Raw genomic sequence first — 16,214 nt, forward strand, 5'->3', positions numbered from 1 at the left:
GATGAGATCCAAAGTATATTTAAATAAATACATACTATCTAATTACATAAATGAAGGAAGAATATGTAGGAAATAATCAGAAACTAGAAAACACAAGAGGAGATGGAGGTTATAGCTTGTGGTAATAAGATCATAGGACACATTCAAGTCAGCATGACAACCTGGGTAGGTTACCATGCTCTGGGATTTGGAAATCTTTGGTTCTTTGTCAAGCTCTACAGTTCATTAGTGTAGTCACTAAGAAAGTAGGTGAAGTCTTCTGTACCTGTATCCTCACTGGGAAAACTAGGTAATAATGCTAACCCAGAGTGTTAAAAGATTAAGTTTAAATTCACCAAGCATCAATACTGACACATAGTATGTGCTCACTGAATTCTAATTTTGCTTGATTCACTTTCTTAAATTTTTGAAGACATAGTTCTTCCCTGATAGGAAGGAAAAAGGAAACTGGGCCTCATGTGATTTTCAAAATTGGGAATTTGTTATTTCTCTAAAGTATTTTATATCCCTCCCCTTAACACTTCCCTTTCTGGCACATTCATCTGGAGTCTGGCATGACAACTATTTAGAATATCATCTGCAAAGGTTGATGTAGAAAGAAGAATAACAGAATAGTGTGTGAGTCTGTTAATGAGGGATGAGAATAAGTCAAGGATAATGTGCTAACCAGTGACCCTAGGACCATGAATGAGCCCTTCTCTTCCTGGTGTTAGCATCCATTGCTCTGCCACAGAGCAGAGCTACTTTGGCTACCTGAATTAGAAAATGGTATTAAGCCATTTTGCAAATCTCAGCCAGCCCTTAAGAGGAGTGGTTCCAAAATTCCAAGCCATTTTTTTTTTTTTTTTGTAGCTGGGTTTTCAAAGTCTTTTTAGTTTATTATAATTTATGAATAATAAGTAGAGCCATTTCCCTCTTTGGTTACTTCCATCTATGTGTTTCAATGTCATTCCCAGCTCTGAGTATTTAACTCTAATTTCTCACTCAGTGACAAAACTCCAGATTTGTTGGAACAATTTCGGCACTCAAAATGAAACAGGCTCCTTATATTACTGTGAAGCAAGATACCCAGAAGCCCCTATGAATTTCCTATTTCCATATGCACCAGATTTTCACATTCTGAAATGTTTCTTACGGGAACACGAGAAAACAGTTATAATTAAACTTAAGTAGAGAAACTATATTTAACACACTCTCTGGGATATATTTTGGAGAAGTGGCCTTGAAGGCAAATCCTACATTAGCAGGCACCTGGGGGTCCCAGAGTCAGAGGGGTACCTCTCCCACCCCTTCCCCCCATCAGCTTGATCTTACGTCTTTAGTAAGCAAAACAAAAAATGCTTATTTTGGGCAAGGACAAAGAAAAAAAAAACTTTGTTTTGCCCATGTCTACATCTGACTTTTAAGCAATGCATACATTTTCCCTGGCTGAGACAGAAGTAGATTTGCATTCATTTACAAAAATGCCATCTTACTCAGGAATTAAAGCAAAGAATTTGCTAAAGAATCATCTGCTACTTGCTTTGTGGAAGGAGGTAAAACAATCATTACATTCTGAGGAAAAGAAAGACAAGATTTATCTATTGCCCATCCTCTCCACTCTTACTTGCTCCTGGATCCAGGAAAAATAATTTTGTTAGTCAATTACTCACACCTATTTATTAACTTGTTGTAAAAAATCACCTATTTCGTTGTAACAAATTATCACAAAGTCAGTGGCACAAGTTTATTATCTTATACTTATGGAAGTCAGAAATCCAAAAGTGGGTCACACTGGGCTAACATCAAGGTGCCAGCATGGATGTGTTCCTCCTAGTGGTCCTGGGGGAATATCCGTTTTCTTCTGTCTTCAAACCCACAAGTCTAGCATCTTCAAATGTTTCTCTGATTCTAATCTCCTCTTCTGCCTCCTTCTTCCATTTATGAGGGCTATTGTGATTATTGGGTCTACCTGAACAATCGAGGGTAGTCTTCCTATTTCAAGGTCAGCTGATTAGTATCCTTAAGTCCATCTTCACCCTTAATTCCCCTATACTACGTAACATAACATCTTCACAGCCTCTGGGGATTAGGACATAGTCATATTTTGGTGACCATTATTCAGCCTACCATACTTATCAACCAAAAGTTACCTGATTTCAGTTTAATCATTTAGAATGAATGTGGTCAGTTGTGCTATAATGAAAGAGTAATATAGAGAAGGAAAATGCATTTGCCTTCAGTGAATTTAAATTCATTGAGTTTACTCTATTATATCATGCAGCTTCCAAGTGAAATATGAGGATAGGTGAGTTTGAACGTCACTGGGAAAAAGAGACTTAGGTTTTTGCCTTATTTTAACTGAGTGATGCCCTTGCACAAACAACTAATATTCCCCTTCATTTCATTCACTTATCTGAAAAAAGAGTGAAACATGTTTTGATTGTAAAGGTATTTCGTGATCCATTTTAAGTTGTGCTTTATCTAAGAATTCTGCACGGTAAGTAGAAAAAGAAACATCTAAATATGAAACTGTATTTTCGCAAAAGAAGACGTACCTGAAAGGTAGGGAGCCTGATTCTAGTTTAACTCTATTTCTAGAATTTAAATATGTTAACTCTTTAAGGGTATATTGATCATAATGAGCATTTTAGTCTCTAATATATGGGTTATAACTTATAGGAAATAAATGAATTTGCCACATATTTTATTTTGAATAAGGCATTAAAAGAATTTAATTATGGCTGTATCAACTGCCATAATATAAAGTATGACAATGAGAATCTACAATTCACAAACACACAGAGAAATATAGATGGATCTCACAAACATAATGTTAGGTGAAACCAGACACAAATAACTATGTACTAAAAATAATGCATTATGTGATTCTAATGTTATAAAATGCAAAAGAGGTCAGAATGGTGGTAGCTTTTGAAGGGTTCAGAAACTGAAAGCAAGCACAAGTGGGAATGATTCTGGGGTGCAGGCAATATTTGTTTCTTGATGTTAATGCTGCCTGCATGAATGTGTTTAGCTACTGAAAATTTACGGTGTTGCACCCTTATAATATGTATACTTTTCTGTATGTATATGCTATTTTCATAAAATGTTTTAAAAATCGGTTTACCCAAAGATGAGAAAATATATAAATTCACCATTATATAAACCATAAATATTAAACACCGCACATACACTTTAGTCATCTTAGTCACCAAGAATTTATCATTCACAAACATTTCCCTAAATCATAAAAAAAAGTATCATGCAGCAATTTAAATGTATTTTAAAATCTGTATTGAGAAATATTTATAAATCTGAGAGACTCCTGTGGGAAAGTCAACTATCTCCATGGGTGAAAACAGTATCTGAGAACCAGAAGGGCAGAATTGTGATACTGTTCTTTTAATAAACATTGTTCATTTCATTTCTTCTTCTTCTCCTCCTCCTCCTCCTGCCCCTCTTCTTCGCTCCCCCTTCCCTCTTCCCCTTCTTCTTCTTTTTCTTCCCCTCTCCCTCCTCCTCATCCTACTTCTTCTATCATTCGTTTTCAAATTTCTATCTCAAGCTGAACTGGGGTATCACTAAAGCAAGTGAACTTTTTCTCTTGTAATCAATTAAACTGTCATAACAAGCAACGATTTTCAAAAGGCATGTCTTCTTAAGGACAGTCTCCATGACCCTGCTCTAATGTGTGGACAGGCCAATATACCACTGATCTGCCATTCACAGTCCAGTATATCCCACAACCAGGGTATGTTACCGCGGAAGACCAAAATCACTTCCTTTTAATACATTCCAAGTGCATGCATGATTAGGTAGACATCGATGTAAATGATCTTCTGTTCTCTCATGAGTATAATAAAACACACATATTTCATCTGGGGCTTTTGCTTAAAATGATGGCTATTATGTGGGCTAACGTAGGCCAAGTGATTCTTTATAGGATCAGCAGACTAGTTTCAAGGAGGCAGGCAATCTCTCAAAGAGAGCTAGTCTTTCATACGTAAGGAGATGAAAAAAGAACTCTCCATGATTTGAGACACAGAGGATGTTAGGTCTGAGTCCTAAACTTAGCTATAATGTGAGAAGGCTGGATAACATGATTTTGGGGTCCATGCACACTTGTATGTGTGCATCAATGAAACCATAGAACCTCTTCCTACAATAAAGATTACAGGAGCAAATAACACATTCTATGCGGCCTATAGTGTTCAAGATATTAAAGAATTTTCTACAATCTTGGCTGTTCTTTTCTTGTTAGACTCTACCTTTTCATCAGTGAAGAGTGATGAGAATCCAGCTTATAGTAGATGATCAAAACCTGTGTTAAAATAATGAGTAAATGAATAAGTGTATGGATAAAACCAACTGAAAAAGAAAATACTGAAGTTGACAGCTTCTTTGCTGTCTACTGTGGGAAAGCCTGGGCTATAGCAGCTGCCTCAAAATCAATGCTTGGGTTCAATGACAGCAAACATTTTTTTAAAGTAAGCAAAATCTGTTAATGACAAAAGGACTCCCAGAAGCATCTATGGTCTCAAGTAATCATCAGGGAGATTGGGTCGATGGCCTGGTTCCCTTATAGTATATCCATGAACATGTGTGTTTCTGGATATAAAAACTATATATATATACACACACACACACACACACACACACACACATATAAAGTTAGCTAACATAGACAGTTATTTCCTGAACCACAAAACCAGAGGCATTGTGGCTATTAACAAATTAGAGAGAATCCAAACTATTTGTTAAATCACAATGCAGCCCAATGTTAAAATATCCAGGGGGACTTAAAGGAACTTATGACGAGTATTCTTTACAATGCATCCATCGTCCTCTATTTACAAAGCATTTGTTGTGATTCACCATGTTCAAAAAGTACCATACGACCCAGCAATCCCACTACTGGGCATATACCCTGAGAAAACCATAATTCAAAAACAGTCATGTACCAAAATGTTCATTGCAGCTCTATTTACAATAGCCAGGACATGGAAGCAACCTAAGTGTCCATCAACAGATGAATGGATAAAGATGTGGCACATATATACAATGGAATATTACTCAGCCGTAAAAAGAAACGAAATTGAGTTATTTGTAGTGAGGTGGATGGACCTAGAGTCTGTCATACAGAGTGAAGTCAGAAAAACAAATACCATATGCTAACACATATATATGGAATCTAAGAAAAAAAAAAAAAGAGGTCATGAAGAACCTAGGGGTAAGATGGGAATAAAGACACAGACCTACTAGAGAATGGACTTGAGGATATGGGGAGGGGGAAGGGTAAGCTGTGACAAAGTGAGAGAGTGGCATGGACATACATACACTACCAAACGTAAAATAGATAGCTAGTGGGAAGCAGCTGCATAGCACAGGGAGATCAGCTTGGTGCTTTGTGACCACCTAGAGGGGTGGGATAGGGAGGGTGGGAGGGAGGGAGATGCAAGAGGGAAGAGATATGGGAACATATGTATATGTATAACTGATTCACTTTGTTATAAAGCAGAAACTAACACACCTTTGTAAAGCAATTATACTCCAATAAAGATGTTAAAAAAAAAAAGTACAGGTATTTAACAAATGGTTGAAGATAACTCACCATGCAGTATCCCCTTTAAAGTCTCCAGAACAATGTTCATTTAAAAACATTTTCTACTGAGGACCTACTGTGAGTCAGACATGTTCAAAGATATAGGCATTTAAATACAAATATGTATCATCCTTCAACTGGAGATACTCCCCTGTCCACCATCTGCCTTGAAATCACATGGTGTGGACCCCGCACTTCCGTCAAACACTGCTGAGTGGCTCTATCCTTCCCAGCAAAAAAATCTCAATTTGGCCATGAAAACCAGCCATAACTATTCTCAACTTAAACTTGCCCTCTACCTTCTGGTGGTCTGGCAACATATTTAGCAAATGTAGCACAATCCAAGGACAAATCTTAAATTCTTTGGAAAACCTCCAGTGGCTTACCAGAAAACATTCTTTGCTAAAATGGACAGTCCTTGGCAGGCATGGGATTTGACCACTCTAACATTTTGCTTTTCCATCTGGTCCTTAGCTGATGGAGAAGAAGGGAAGAGGCCTTAATATAGCCTTGAGACAGAATACATGCAAGTCAGAGCAACTGGGTAGGCTAAAATTCTTATCCAAGCAGTCAAACAAAGCCAAGTGAGCCTGGACAGTGGCTGTGAGTTTCCTCTACAGTTGGTCTTAAGTATCAGAGTCCAGAAGAACATACTTGAGAAGAATTACATTCGCATGAAACCTCAGCATATCCGTGGAAAACAAGTTAAGTCTCTCACTAGTTTGGCTAAATACAGACTTCCATGAAAAACATAGGTGGGTTCACTATTAGTTTTGAGGCTGGACCTCAATCATCCGTGAAGAAGACAACTCTGGACCTCAAGAAGACAATGCTGTTATGAGTTTGTATCTTAACTTTGAAAGAGTGTCAGATGCTCAGTTCAAATTCTGGGGCAGCAGAAAAGTTGTAGGCTTAGGCTTTGCAGGCAGGCATGTGAGTTTATGTACTGCTGTCTTCTTCTAGCTATGGGTATTTGAACAAGTCTGCTAAACTGTTTTTATGTTTCTTCATCTATAAAATTAAGATGAGAATTCTATGCACCTCATTTGATTGCTGGGATGATTAAGTAAAGCACAATGTCTCACATATGTAATACGTTAAAATTCAAGTTTGTTTATTCTTGTATTGTTATTATATGTATGGTGAATATATTTTAGATTGGGGAGACTGCATGGAATTTGGAGATGTCATTCTATAGATATGAATCTTGGACAGATCTACTAAACTCTTATCTAAGTCTCAGTTTCAACATCTGTAAAAGAATTTAAAAATGAGTCATATTTTCTGAGAAATGAAGGATCTACAATAAGATAACACAGATTATTTAACACATTGTAGACGTTTGGAATGCCTTAACTAATTTACCCTCACTATGTCTCAAAGTTGTTTTCTCTTCAATTTTTTGCTATTTAAAATTAAGTTCAGGTCTAGCAATTATGTTTTCTGTATGATATTTGTACTAAGAGATACAACCTTGAGTGAGATATCTACTGAAAACTTGATTTGATGATTTGGTGTGACCTGTCCGTAAGTACAAGAAGAAAGTGTGAATAAGTACACAGTGTTATATATCCAATATTCTGCTCACAAGTACCACAATGATGCATCCTCATGGAATTAGGACTGAGAAGTTCCACCCTAAAACAATGATATAACTGTTTCCCAGAGGGATTGCATGTTAATGTATTAGTAGTCTGTCTCTTAAAACCTTTATTCTATTTAATACTTTACAACTGGGAATAAGTTGTTTGAAATGGGTGAGGTAGCATAGGATAGCAAAAGATCACAAGCTTTAGAATCATGATGACCTTGATTTGAATCACACTGCACCACTTTGCAATTATATGACCTTGAGATATTCTTCAAGTCCGTTGTCATGTTCCTTCATTTGTAAATTTGGAGAGAAGAGAATATACTTTCTCCTGGTTGCTGAAGTGTGCTACCAGTGAGGCATATTGTGAAGTGGAGTTTCGCGTTTTCTTCTTATTGATTGTCCTGCTTCCCCTTGACTATGATAAAACCCAGTACAGAACAGGGACATAGTATATCCTTGTGGTCCTGCCTGGCCCACAGGCCAGGAGTAACTGTCACTCCCAAATTTGTGTTGTTAGATATTTTGAAAAAGTTATGATGTTTTCTAGGGACAGATTCTGCCTCATGGCAAGGTTAGCCCTTTGGCCTCTGACCACATGTACAGTAAAATCTCCTACTACGTTATCTCCATATTTACGTTGTATTCTTTTTTCGCTAGTCATAAAAAATGTACAATTGCATTCAGAAATCCCCTTTAGTGCACACACACATTCATGCACTCATATAACCCTCTGTTTTGACTTGAAGTGCCTGTTCAGTCTCCTTGATCACCTGGTGACTTCTCTAACCCATAATCCCTAGACATTTTCAGCTCCTTTATCATGGCATACTTTTGTTTTTTCTTTTTTCTGGGCCTTTGAACACCATAATATCACTTCGTTTCATGCTCTGCCCACAGCAATTTGCCTTACTATCCTTTAACACTCAACTTAAACATCTCTTCTTCTGGGAATTTTTTGTTTTTTAAAGACTCCAGACTAGATAGATTCTCTTGTGTTGATTTTTAGAGCATGCTGTCCTTCCCTTCTCCATAATAATCCTCACTGCTGCTCTTTTTCTAGAGCTTATATTTCAGGTAAGAGGAGCATTAAAGGGAAAGAGGGTAAATATCTCATTTATGCCTCTTTCCACAAAGCCCAGCACAATTTCTGTCACTGCAAGAGAGAGATACCTTAAATAAATTTGCTAAAACGAATAGAAAAGTCCTTGCTCCCATAAATGTTTTCCCATCTACTTCATAGTATATCTCATTATATCAATAATAAAAACTAGTATTTGCTGAACACTTGCTACATTTCAGGCATTGAGCTACCTGCTTTTTATTTATTATCTTACTTAGTACTCACAATATTTCCAGAAGTTAATTTCCCAACCTATTAAGTGACAAAATCTATTATTTTCTAAGACTTGAAGAAAATAAATATTTCAGGTTCACACAATTGGTGAAATACTGTTTCAGGTAAAATGGCAACAGAGACTGTCATTTTAAGACACTACTACAGCCCTAGCTGACATTTTGAGGACAACCTCATGAGAGACACTTAGCTAGAACCACCCAGCTAAACAACTCCTAGAAGATTCCAGAGCTTCAGAAACTAAACGAGATAATAAATATTTGTTGATTTAGGCTACTGAGTTTGGGGGTAATTTACTATCCATCAACAGATAACTCATACCATTTCAAATCCAAATTTTGGCTTTTGATCATCTGTAAAGGAATCCAACATAAATTTTTTTCTTCTCTATTTTTCCTTTCTTACTCCCTAAACTAATTCTGTCTTTCCTTCCTTTCCTTCTTCCAGTAGAAAAAGAAGTGTTCTTTACTGTGGTAACCATTTTGCAATATATGTGCCAAGTCATTATGCTGTACACCTTAAAACTTACACAGTGCTGTATGCCAATTATATCTCAATAAAACTGAAAGAAAAAAAATGGTCTCAAACTCCTCAAAACACCAGAACTTTCTGTTTTTTCTCTGAACCATGTGGAATTTTAAAATAAGATGGCACCTTGGGACTTCCCTGATGGTGCAGCGGTTGGGAGTCCACCTGCCGATGCAGGTGACATGGGTTCGAGCCCTGGTCTGGCAAGATCCCACATGCTGCAGAGCAACTGAGCCCGTGTGCCATGGCTGCTGAGCCTGAGCTCTGGAGCCCACAAGCCACACTGCTGAGGCCACATGCCACAACTACTGAGGCCCACGCGCCTAGAGCCCATGCTCTGCAACAAGAGAAGCCACCGCAGTGAGAAGCCCGCACACCGCTGGGGGGAGTGGCTCCCACTCACCGCAACTAAGAGAAAAAAAAAAAAGCCCATGCACAGCAACAAAGACCCAACGCAGCCAAAAATAAATAAATTAAATAAATAAATTAAAAAAAATTAAGATGGCACCTTGATATGCTGACTATTGTAATAATGCAGTGGCCAGGAACAAAATGATGTTGTCTTACAAAGAAGACCTCGTTAAGAACAAAAGATAAACTGCTTTCTTGATCTTATATGATTTCCAGTGCAAAGAATACCCAGCAAGGGAGAGAGGCTAATTTGTTCAGATCTAGAAAACTGCAGAGAGATAGGTTATTAATGGAAACATCTACTAAATACAAATTGATAACTCCTACTTTAAAAAAAAAGTCTTTTACATTTTACAGTTTTCTGTTCATCCTATGTGTAGACTGTATTACAATCTACAAAGAAATAATGTATCTTAAGTTTATCTTTCTTCTTTCTATTTTTTAAGTTGATTTATTGATACACCATTATGGGTGTGTGTGTATATATATGTGTGTGTTTATACATATATAGACAATGGATAGATAGCAAAAATATACACTGATATGTATTTCTTCTCACTTTCTCTTTAACCTATACCATGTGATTTATTTTAAAAGGGAGAACATTAAGGTTAATCTGCAGGAAATGAACTCTTTAACAGACCACTTATCTCCTTTGCATAATGACAACAAATGATGTCAATATACATGCTATGATTTTCTTATGTATTCCCACAAAAACTGCCATTGTGCAAATCCAAATAAACCTTGTTTAGGACCTAAGGCTCCATTATGAGGCAGATCTGTGCTAAATCTCACTGTGTGACCATGGAAAACCTGAAGTAACTCTCCGAGTCTCGTTTTTTTCCCAAAAGATTAAAGTATAAGCTATTATTTTCCTCACTTTGCAGGAAAGAACTGAGATAATGTTGAAAGTTGTTGAAAGAACTGAGATAATGTCCTGTAAGGTTATAGTTTATCTTATGTACTCTGTCTGATAACTAGGAAGGAGAAAACACATATTAGCTTTCCATTACTAAGAGATGCAGCGGGAATTATTTGATTCTGGAACTTTCACCAGGTTACTTCATTTATTTATTCATACATTCCCATGGACTCTTTGTTACCTATGATACAATTAATCATCAGTCTCCCCTATAAGACCAGTTCATGGAGGGCATGGTCTTTTTCTTAATCACCTTTGGATCCAGAGCATCTTGTATAGTACGTGATGTCCAACTACAATGATAAACGATCTGACAGATGTTTGGGAAGCTTTCCATGAGCACTCAGAAATATAAGCTATTGATTCTACCTGGTAGCTTGGCTGAAATGGGGGAAAGGGAAGAATATCAGAGAAGTATTCCAAAGATGATGACACTCAAGCTGAGTCTAAAAAGTAGACAGAGTTTGAGGCTCCACAATGCGATAATTCTCAGCTGTGAACTACTGGCTTTTTCTCTCTTACTCAGGGTTATATACTTCTTAGGAATTGACAACATGGCACAGAGTGAAAGGGGCTAAAGTTGATTCTTTAGAATGTCTATTTTAACTAAATTTGTGTACAGCTAAAGATGAATTTATGTGAAGGACAGTGTAAGAGAGGAGATAAGTAATTCTAATTTACCTTACATACTTAGAATATCATTAAATACAGATCTGTTAATTAATCTCATTGATATAAACAGAAGAGGCAGAGAAACTGAGCCAGGCTATAGCAAGAAGGTTCACTCTAAATCTTTCTTCACACTATTTTGAGCCACCCAATTAAGTGGAAAACCAAAGAAGAGGTCTAATTACCAAACTACATTTGTCCTGTAATTGGAAATATATATTCCTACATGAGGTTAGGTTATCACTTGAAAATCAAACTAGTAAAGTTAAAGTTATTAACACTTATGAAAAAAAACTGCTAACCAAAGTGCTGTTCAATATTGATGTTAATTACTAAATGTGAAAATGTCCTAAAGTCATTCTGGTGAACACAAACATACCTGGACTTTTTCCACACATTTATTTCCTATAGAACCCTTCACCAATAGATACATTTGGTGTCAATTTAATTAACAGAAAGGAGACAAAGGTACTTGCTCAAGGCAACTGAGATTGGGATTTGAGATCAAATCTATCTGATTTCTCCGTACAGAATGGCAGTAGCTACAGGGAGACATCCTTTTCTAGTCATATTCTTTTAATCTCTCTCCTGATTCTCCCCTCCTCCCACTCCTCTATCTCTGTGTCCTTATCATCGAGAGGAGGACAAGGAGGAAAAAAAAAAAACAACCCTTACAACATAGGTGTTACGTCTCCCTCTTTACTTCATTGATGCTGATGAGACAGGACAACCAATTATTCCAGGAGCCATTAGACGGCATGAAACACAAAATCCTGGCTATCTACCATGTCAATCAACAGGATTAACCCTTGAGTGTAGAGGCTATCTTTATGGTGACAGCAACAAATAAAGTAATTCTTCTCCATCAAAACCCTCAGCACACAAGTAAAACAATTTTATTTAATGCTTAAGGGTTTAAAAAGATAAAAACATAAGGACAATAAAAATGGAGAGATGGGACGGTTAAACAAAAACCACTGAAATAATAGAAGTCTTCAAACCTTTACACATTGTAAAGCACAAATAAGAAAGCATGAAATAGTTTTTCCAATTAGTGTTACAAATATAATCCAAACAATTAGTGGCATCTCAAAGTGTAGTTCAAGGACAGTCTACTTCAGAATCATCCAGAGCGCTCTGTAAAAAATACAGATTCCCATGCCACCAAAAAATACTCTGCTTCAGAAGATATCTTCTGGGAATTATGTATTTTTTGAGTTCCTAGGAGGATTATTAACTGCACAAAAATATAAGAACCACAGTGATAGATAGAATATCATATCTGTAAGTCAAAATTAGAGCAAGGTGTTCTAGCAAAGTAGGAACTTGGCCAAATGCTATACTTTATCATCTATCTATACTGAGTTAAGTCTGAGTTTGAGTGAACATGTAATTCTTTGGCAGTTGGTAAAATATATTCTCTTTTGAACTTGCACATAAAAACCTGACGCCAAGTTGGTATTTGACCATGCTACAGGCCACAGCTGGGTGTCTGCAGTTGGAGTGACGCTTCAGTAAAACTCCACACAAAATATTTGATAAAATTTTATTAAAGTAGAGCTGAGATTAGTGCCTTTTTTGCACACAAAGACTCAGAACTGAGGTTATTCAAGCTTTTTGCTAAATTCTAAAGGTTAAAAACCACTTCCCTGTTTAAGTGAATGTCACTCTCTTCAGAAATTCTCCATCTTCTTTCAGATAAGGCTTTGGTTCCACATTATCATTTCACTCAGAAACTATCCTTCCCACTTAAGAATTAGGAAACAATACCCCTGTGAAAATGTGCCAGATGTAGATTTTATCTCCCTCCTATAATTAATTTTTTTTTTTTTTATGTTACTTGACTCAAGAGTTTGGGTGTCTACAATATAGTATTTTCTTTTTAATGTGTAGGGAAACAAGAAAAACCCCAGTTCTCTGCTCAGCCCTAGAAAAAACAAAGCCTAGAATAATACATTCATTGTTTTACAAAGGAAAAGTACTTGATGGTGTCTGAGGAATACAGAGTGCTGGAATGCAAATGAGGCTGCAAAGGAAATGGAATGAAAAATAGGTTTGTTTTGGTCACCCAGAAGCAAAACCTATCACATGCAGCCACCCAAACACACCTAAAACCTGCCACTTCATTCTGATTCCTGACTCCAATAAAGATGGAACTTCAAGGGAATCAGACAAAGGGAAGGAGTGGAAATGAAGCTGCCAAGGAAAACAGAACGGATTTTGCAAAGATCAGTGCAATATAGGATTAGTTTGGACTAAGCCCATACTCCAGTGTAATTTGCAATATATTTCAACCCTTCAGAACAAGTATTTTTAGCTACTTTTAATACCAGCTCTGAGCCATGACTATCTAAATAGACAGTGGGCATTAAAGTTCACAGGGCTTGATATTGCCTGTAAAAAATGGAGCCCAGCAGAATTTGATTTTATTACCCGCCTTTTATTAGGCCCATAGCCAATGGCGATTAAAGTGTTGTGCCATATCTGTCAGCATGCATGGATGCATGGGGATTATTTGTAACAGAATTTAAGTCTAGGAGCCAAGTTCCTCAGCCATAAGTCTAGAATACTAATTCTTTCTTTTTCATTCCCTCTATCAGACCTATGACATTCAAAGTATCATCAGAGGAACTGAGACAAGGATTCAGACTTTTTAATCTAAAACAATAGAACTTAAGAATGATTAAGGGGTCAAACCTGCAGGGGCAGGACCAGGGGACTTCTTGGACATTTTCTGCTTTACTGACCCTTCAGGATCCAAATTATTCTTCGATACTACTCCAGCCTCCCTTTGGGGAACCGCAATATTGAATTTAATCTTGGTGGGAGGTATTTTCAATGCCTTGCTTTGAAATCTCTACACGTCATGCTCTCCCTGAAACTACAAATGTATATCCAGCAAGGAGGCACATGTCCGTGCCCAGAACATCGGATGATGTCTTTTAGAACTTTGAGTCTTGAGCAAGAGACCTAATGGAGTTTGGAATTTGCAGGTATTATTCATTTCAGTGACTGCAGAAGCCTGTAGCAGTATGTCCTTTTACCTGAACTTTGCAGTTGTTACTGCTCCCTAGGATCCAGAGCTACTTTATTACTAGCCTATTTGATTGGCTTAGTCTTCACCTTTGTTTTGTATCTTTATTTCTTAGTTTACAGCTGAAATTTGTCCACCTGAATTAGGGTTCTCCTACCTGCCCCTGTTCTGATATGGGGTACCGCTACCTAACCAAGACCATTACTGAAACAGCCTTTGGAGGCACATTCATAATTTTTTCAATACCTAATTTAGCCCATTCATTCCTCTTGCAATCAATTCTGATTCTAGTTTCCTGGGACAAGCTGAATATCTTCCCAATTCTAACCCCTCTGCTTTGATTGATTTGAATTGACTTCAGTTGGGATTCCATTTGGTAGCAAGTAGGAAAATGAAACCCTACCACAATGATTTAAACAAGCAAGGGATTTATTTATTGCCTGCAATGATAAATCCTAGAGTAAAAAGTCTAGAGCTTGTATGGTGAATCAATGATATCAACAATGGCTTAGTTCTTACTATTTTGTTCTACATCCGTAGCACGTATCTTTCTTCCCACTGCTTACGTGTCAACTGATAACCCTCCAGGCATCGTGTTTATTTTAAAGGTGGGAAGAAGGGAAAAAAATGGCTCCCAGCTATGTTGAAGTGAGGAGGTATTTTAACCAGGGAACATTACTGTCTTGAAACAAATACAAGTTTAAGTTAGAAGATGATAACAACAGGTATGACTCTTATAGATTCTGACTGGTGATTTTGCCCCCACCCATACTACCTATTTATGAAGGGACAGTCTTGCAAGGAATCTTTCCCTAACAGCCCTGACACCTCAATACCCCCACCCCCCACACACACACTTCTTTTCAGGACCTCTTCTGATTTTCGATCTTGTGTTGACTATTTAGTGGCACAAACAGCAGGTCAGGCATTGTGCTGACTAGAGGCTGAATAGCTTCCAGCTTATGTCACATACAGACTACACCAATAGCCTGCCAATATTTCTTCAGTGAGTAAGTGTCTTAGTCAACTCAGGCTGCCAGAACAAAACATAAACTGGGTGGTTTATAAACAACAGAAACTTATTTCTATAGTTCTGGAGGCTGCAAAGTACAAGATCAAGCTGCCAGCAGATTTGCTGTCTGGTGAGGGCCCTCTTCTTGGTTCATTGATGGCCATATTCTCCCTGTGTCATCACTTGGCAAAGGGGCAAGGGAGCTCTCTGGGGTCTCTTTTTTAAGGGCTCTAATCCCATTAATGAGGGCTCCATCCTCATGACAATTTATCTCCCAAACTCCCCACCTCCAAACACCATCACATTGGGGATTAGGTTTCAGCATATGAATTTGGTGGGGGGGAAACAAACATTCACTCTTCAGCAGGTAGTAACTATACAATTGCCATATACTTTATGTGGTTCAGGCAGCTTCCTGCAGTGTTAAGTATATGGACCTCAGGAGTAGACCAATGTGAGTTTGAATTCAAGGCAGAGCTAAGAGAGGACAGGTAATTATTGAATCTCTTTGAAGTGCCATTTCTGTATCTGTAAAATGGGGCAAATATTTACTACCATCGGGGCTCATGTCAGTTATAAATATGCCTTGGCCTGTGAAGTATCTAGCACAATGCTGCTGCACACAGACTGGGTTCTAAATACACTCTTTTAGACAAAAGTGGACAACTTCCTCTCAGTTTAATCTGGCTAAATTCTACTAATGTACAAAGATTTAAATCTTCCATCATTTTCCACAGAAAGCATTTCTTGGCTTCCTGTGGAGCCATTTGCGTCTGCACTTAAAAATAACTCTTTGTATTTCTGTCTTCAGAACAAGGCTTTGAGCCTTGTATGGATTCATTATTTACCCACAGCATTTAACATAATGTCTGGTACATTGTAGCTATTCCATGAATGTCTCTGTGACTGAACATAAATATCCTCTTCACAAATATACTGCTAACAATAATGCATTAAGGTTCAGTATATTCAGATGTAAACAAATAATAAGAAAAAGAGTTCCATAGTATTGTTGTGAGGACTAAGTAAAAAAAAAAAAAAAAAAAAAAAGGCATGTAAAATTCAAAGCATGGATTCTGGAACTCAAGTAATTGCTGCTTTCT

Source organism: Grampus griseus (assembly GCF_964374135.1).
Source record: "Grampus griseus genome assembly, chromosome: 19".
Lineage (NCBI taxonomy): Eukaryota > Metazoa > Chordata > Mammalia > Artiodactyla > Delphinidae > Grampus > Grampus griseus.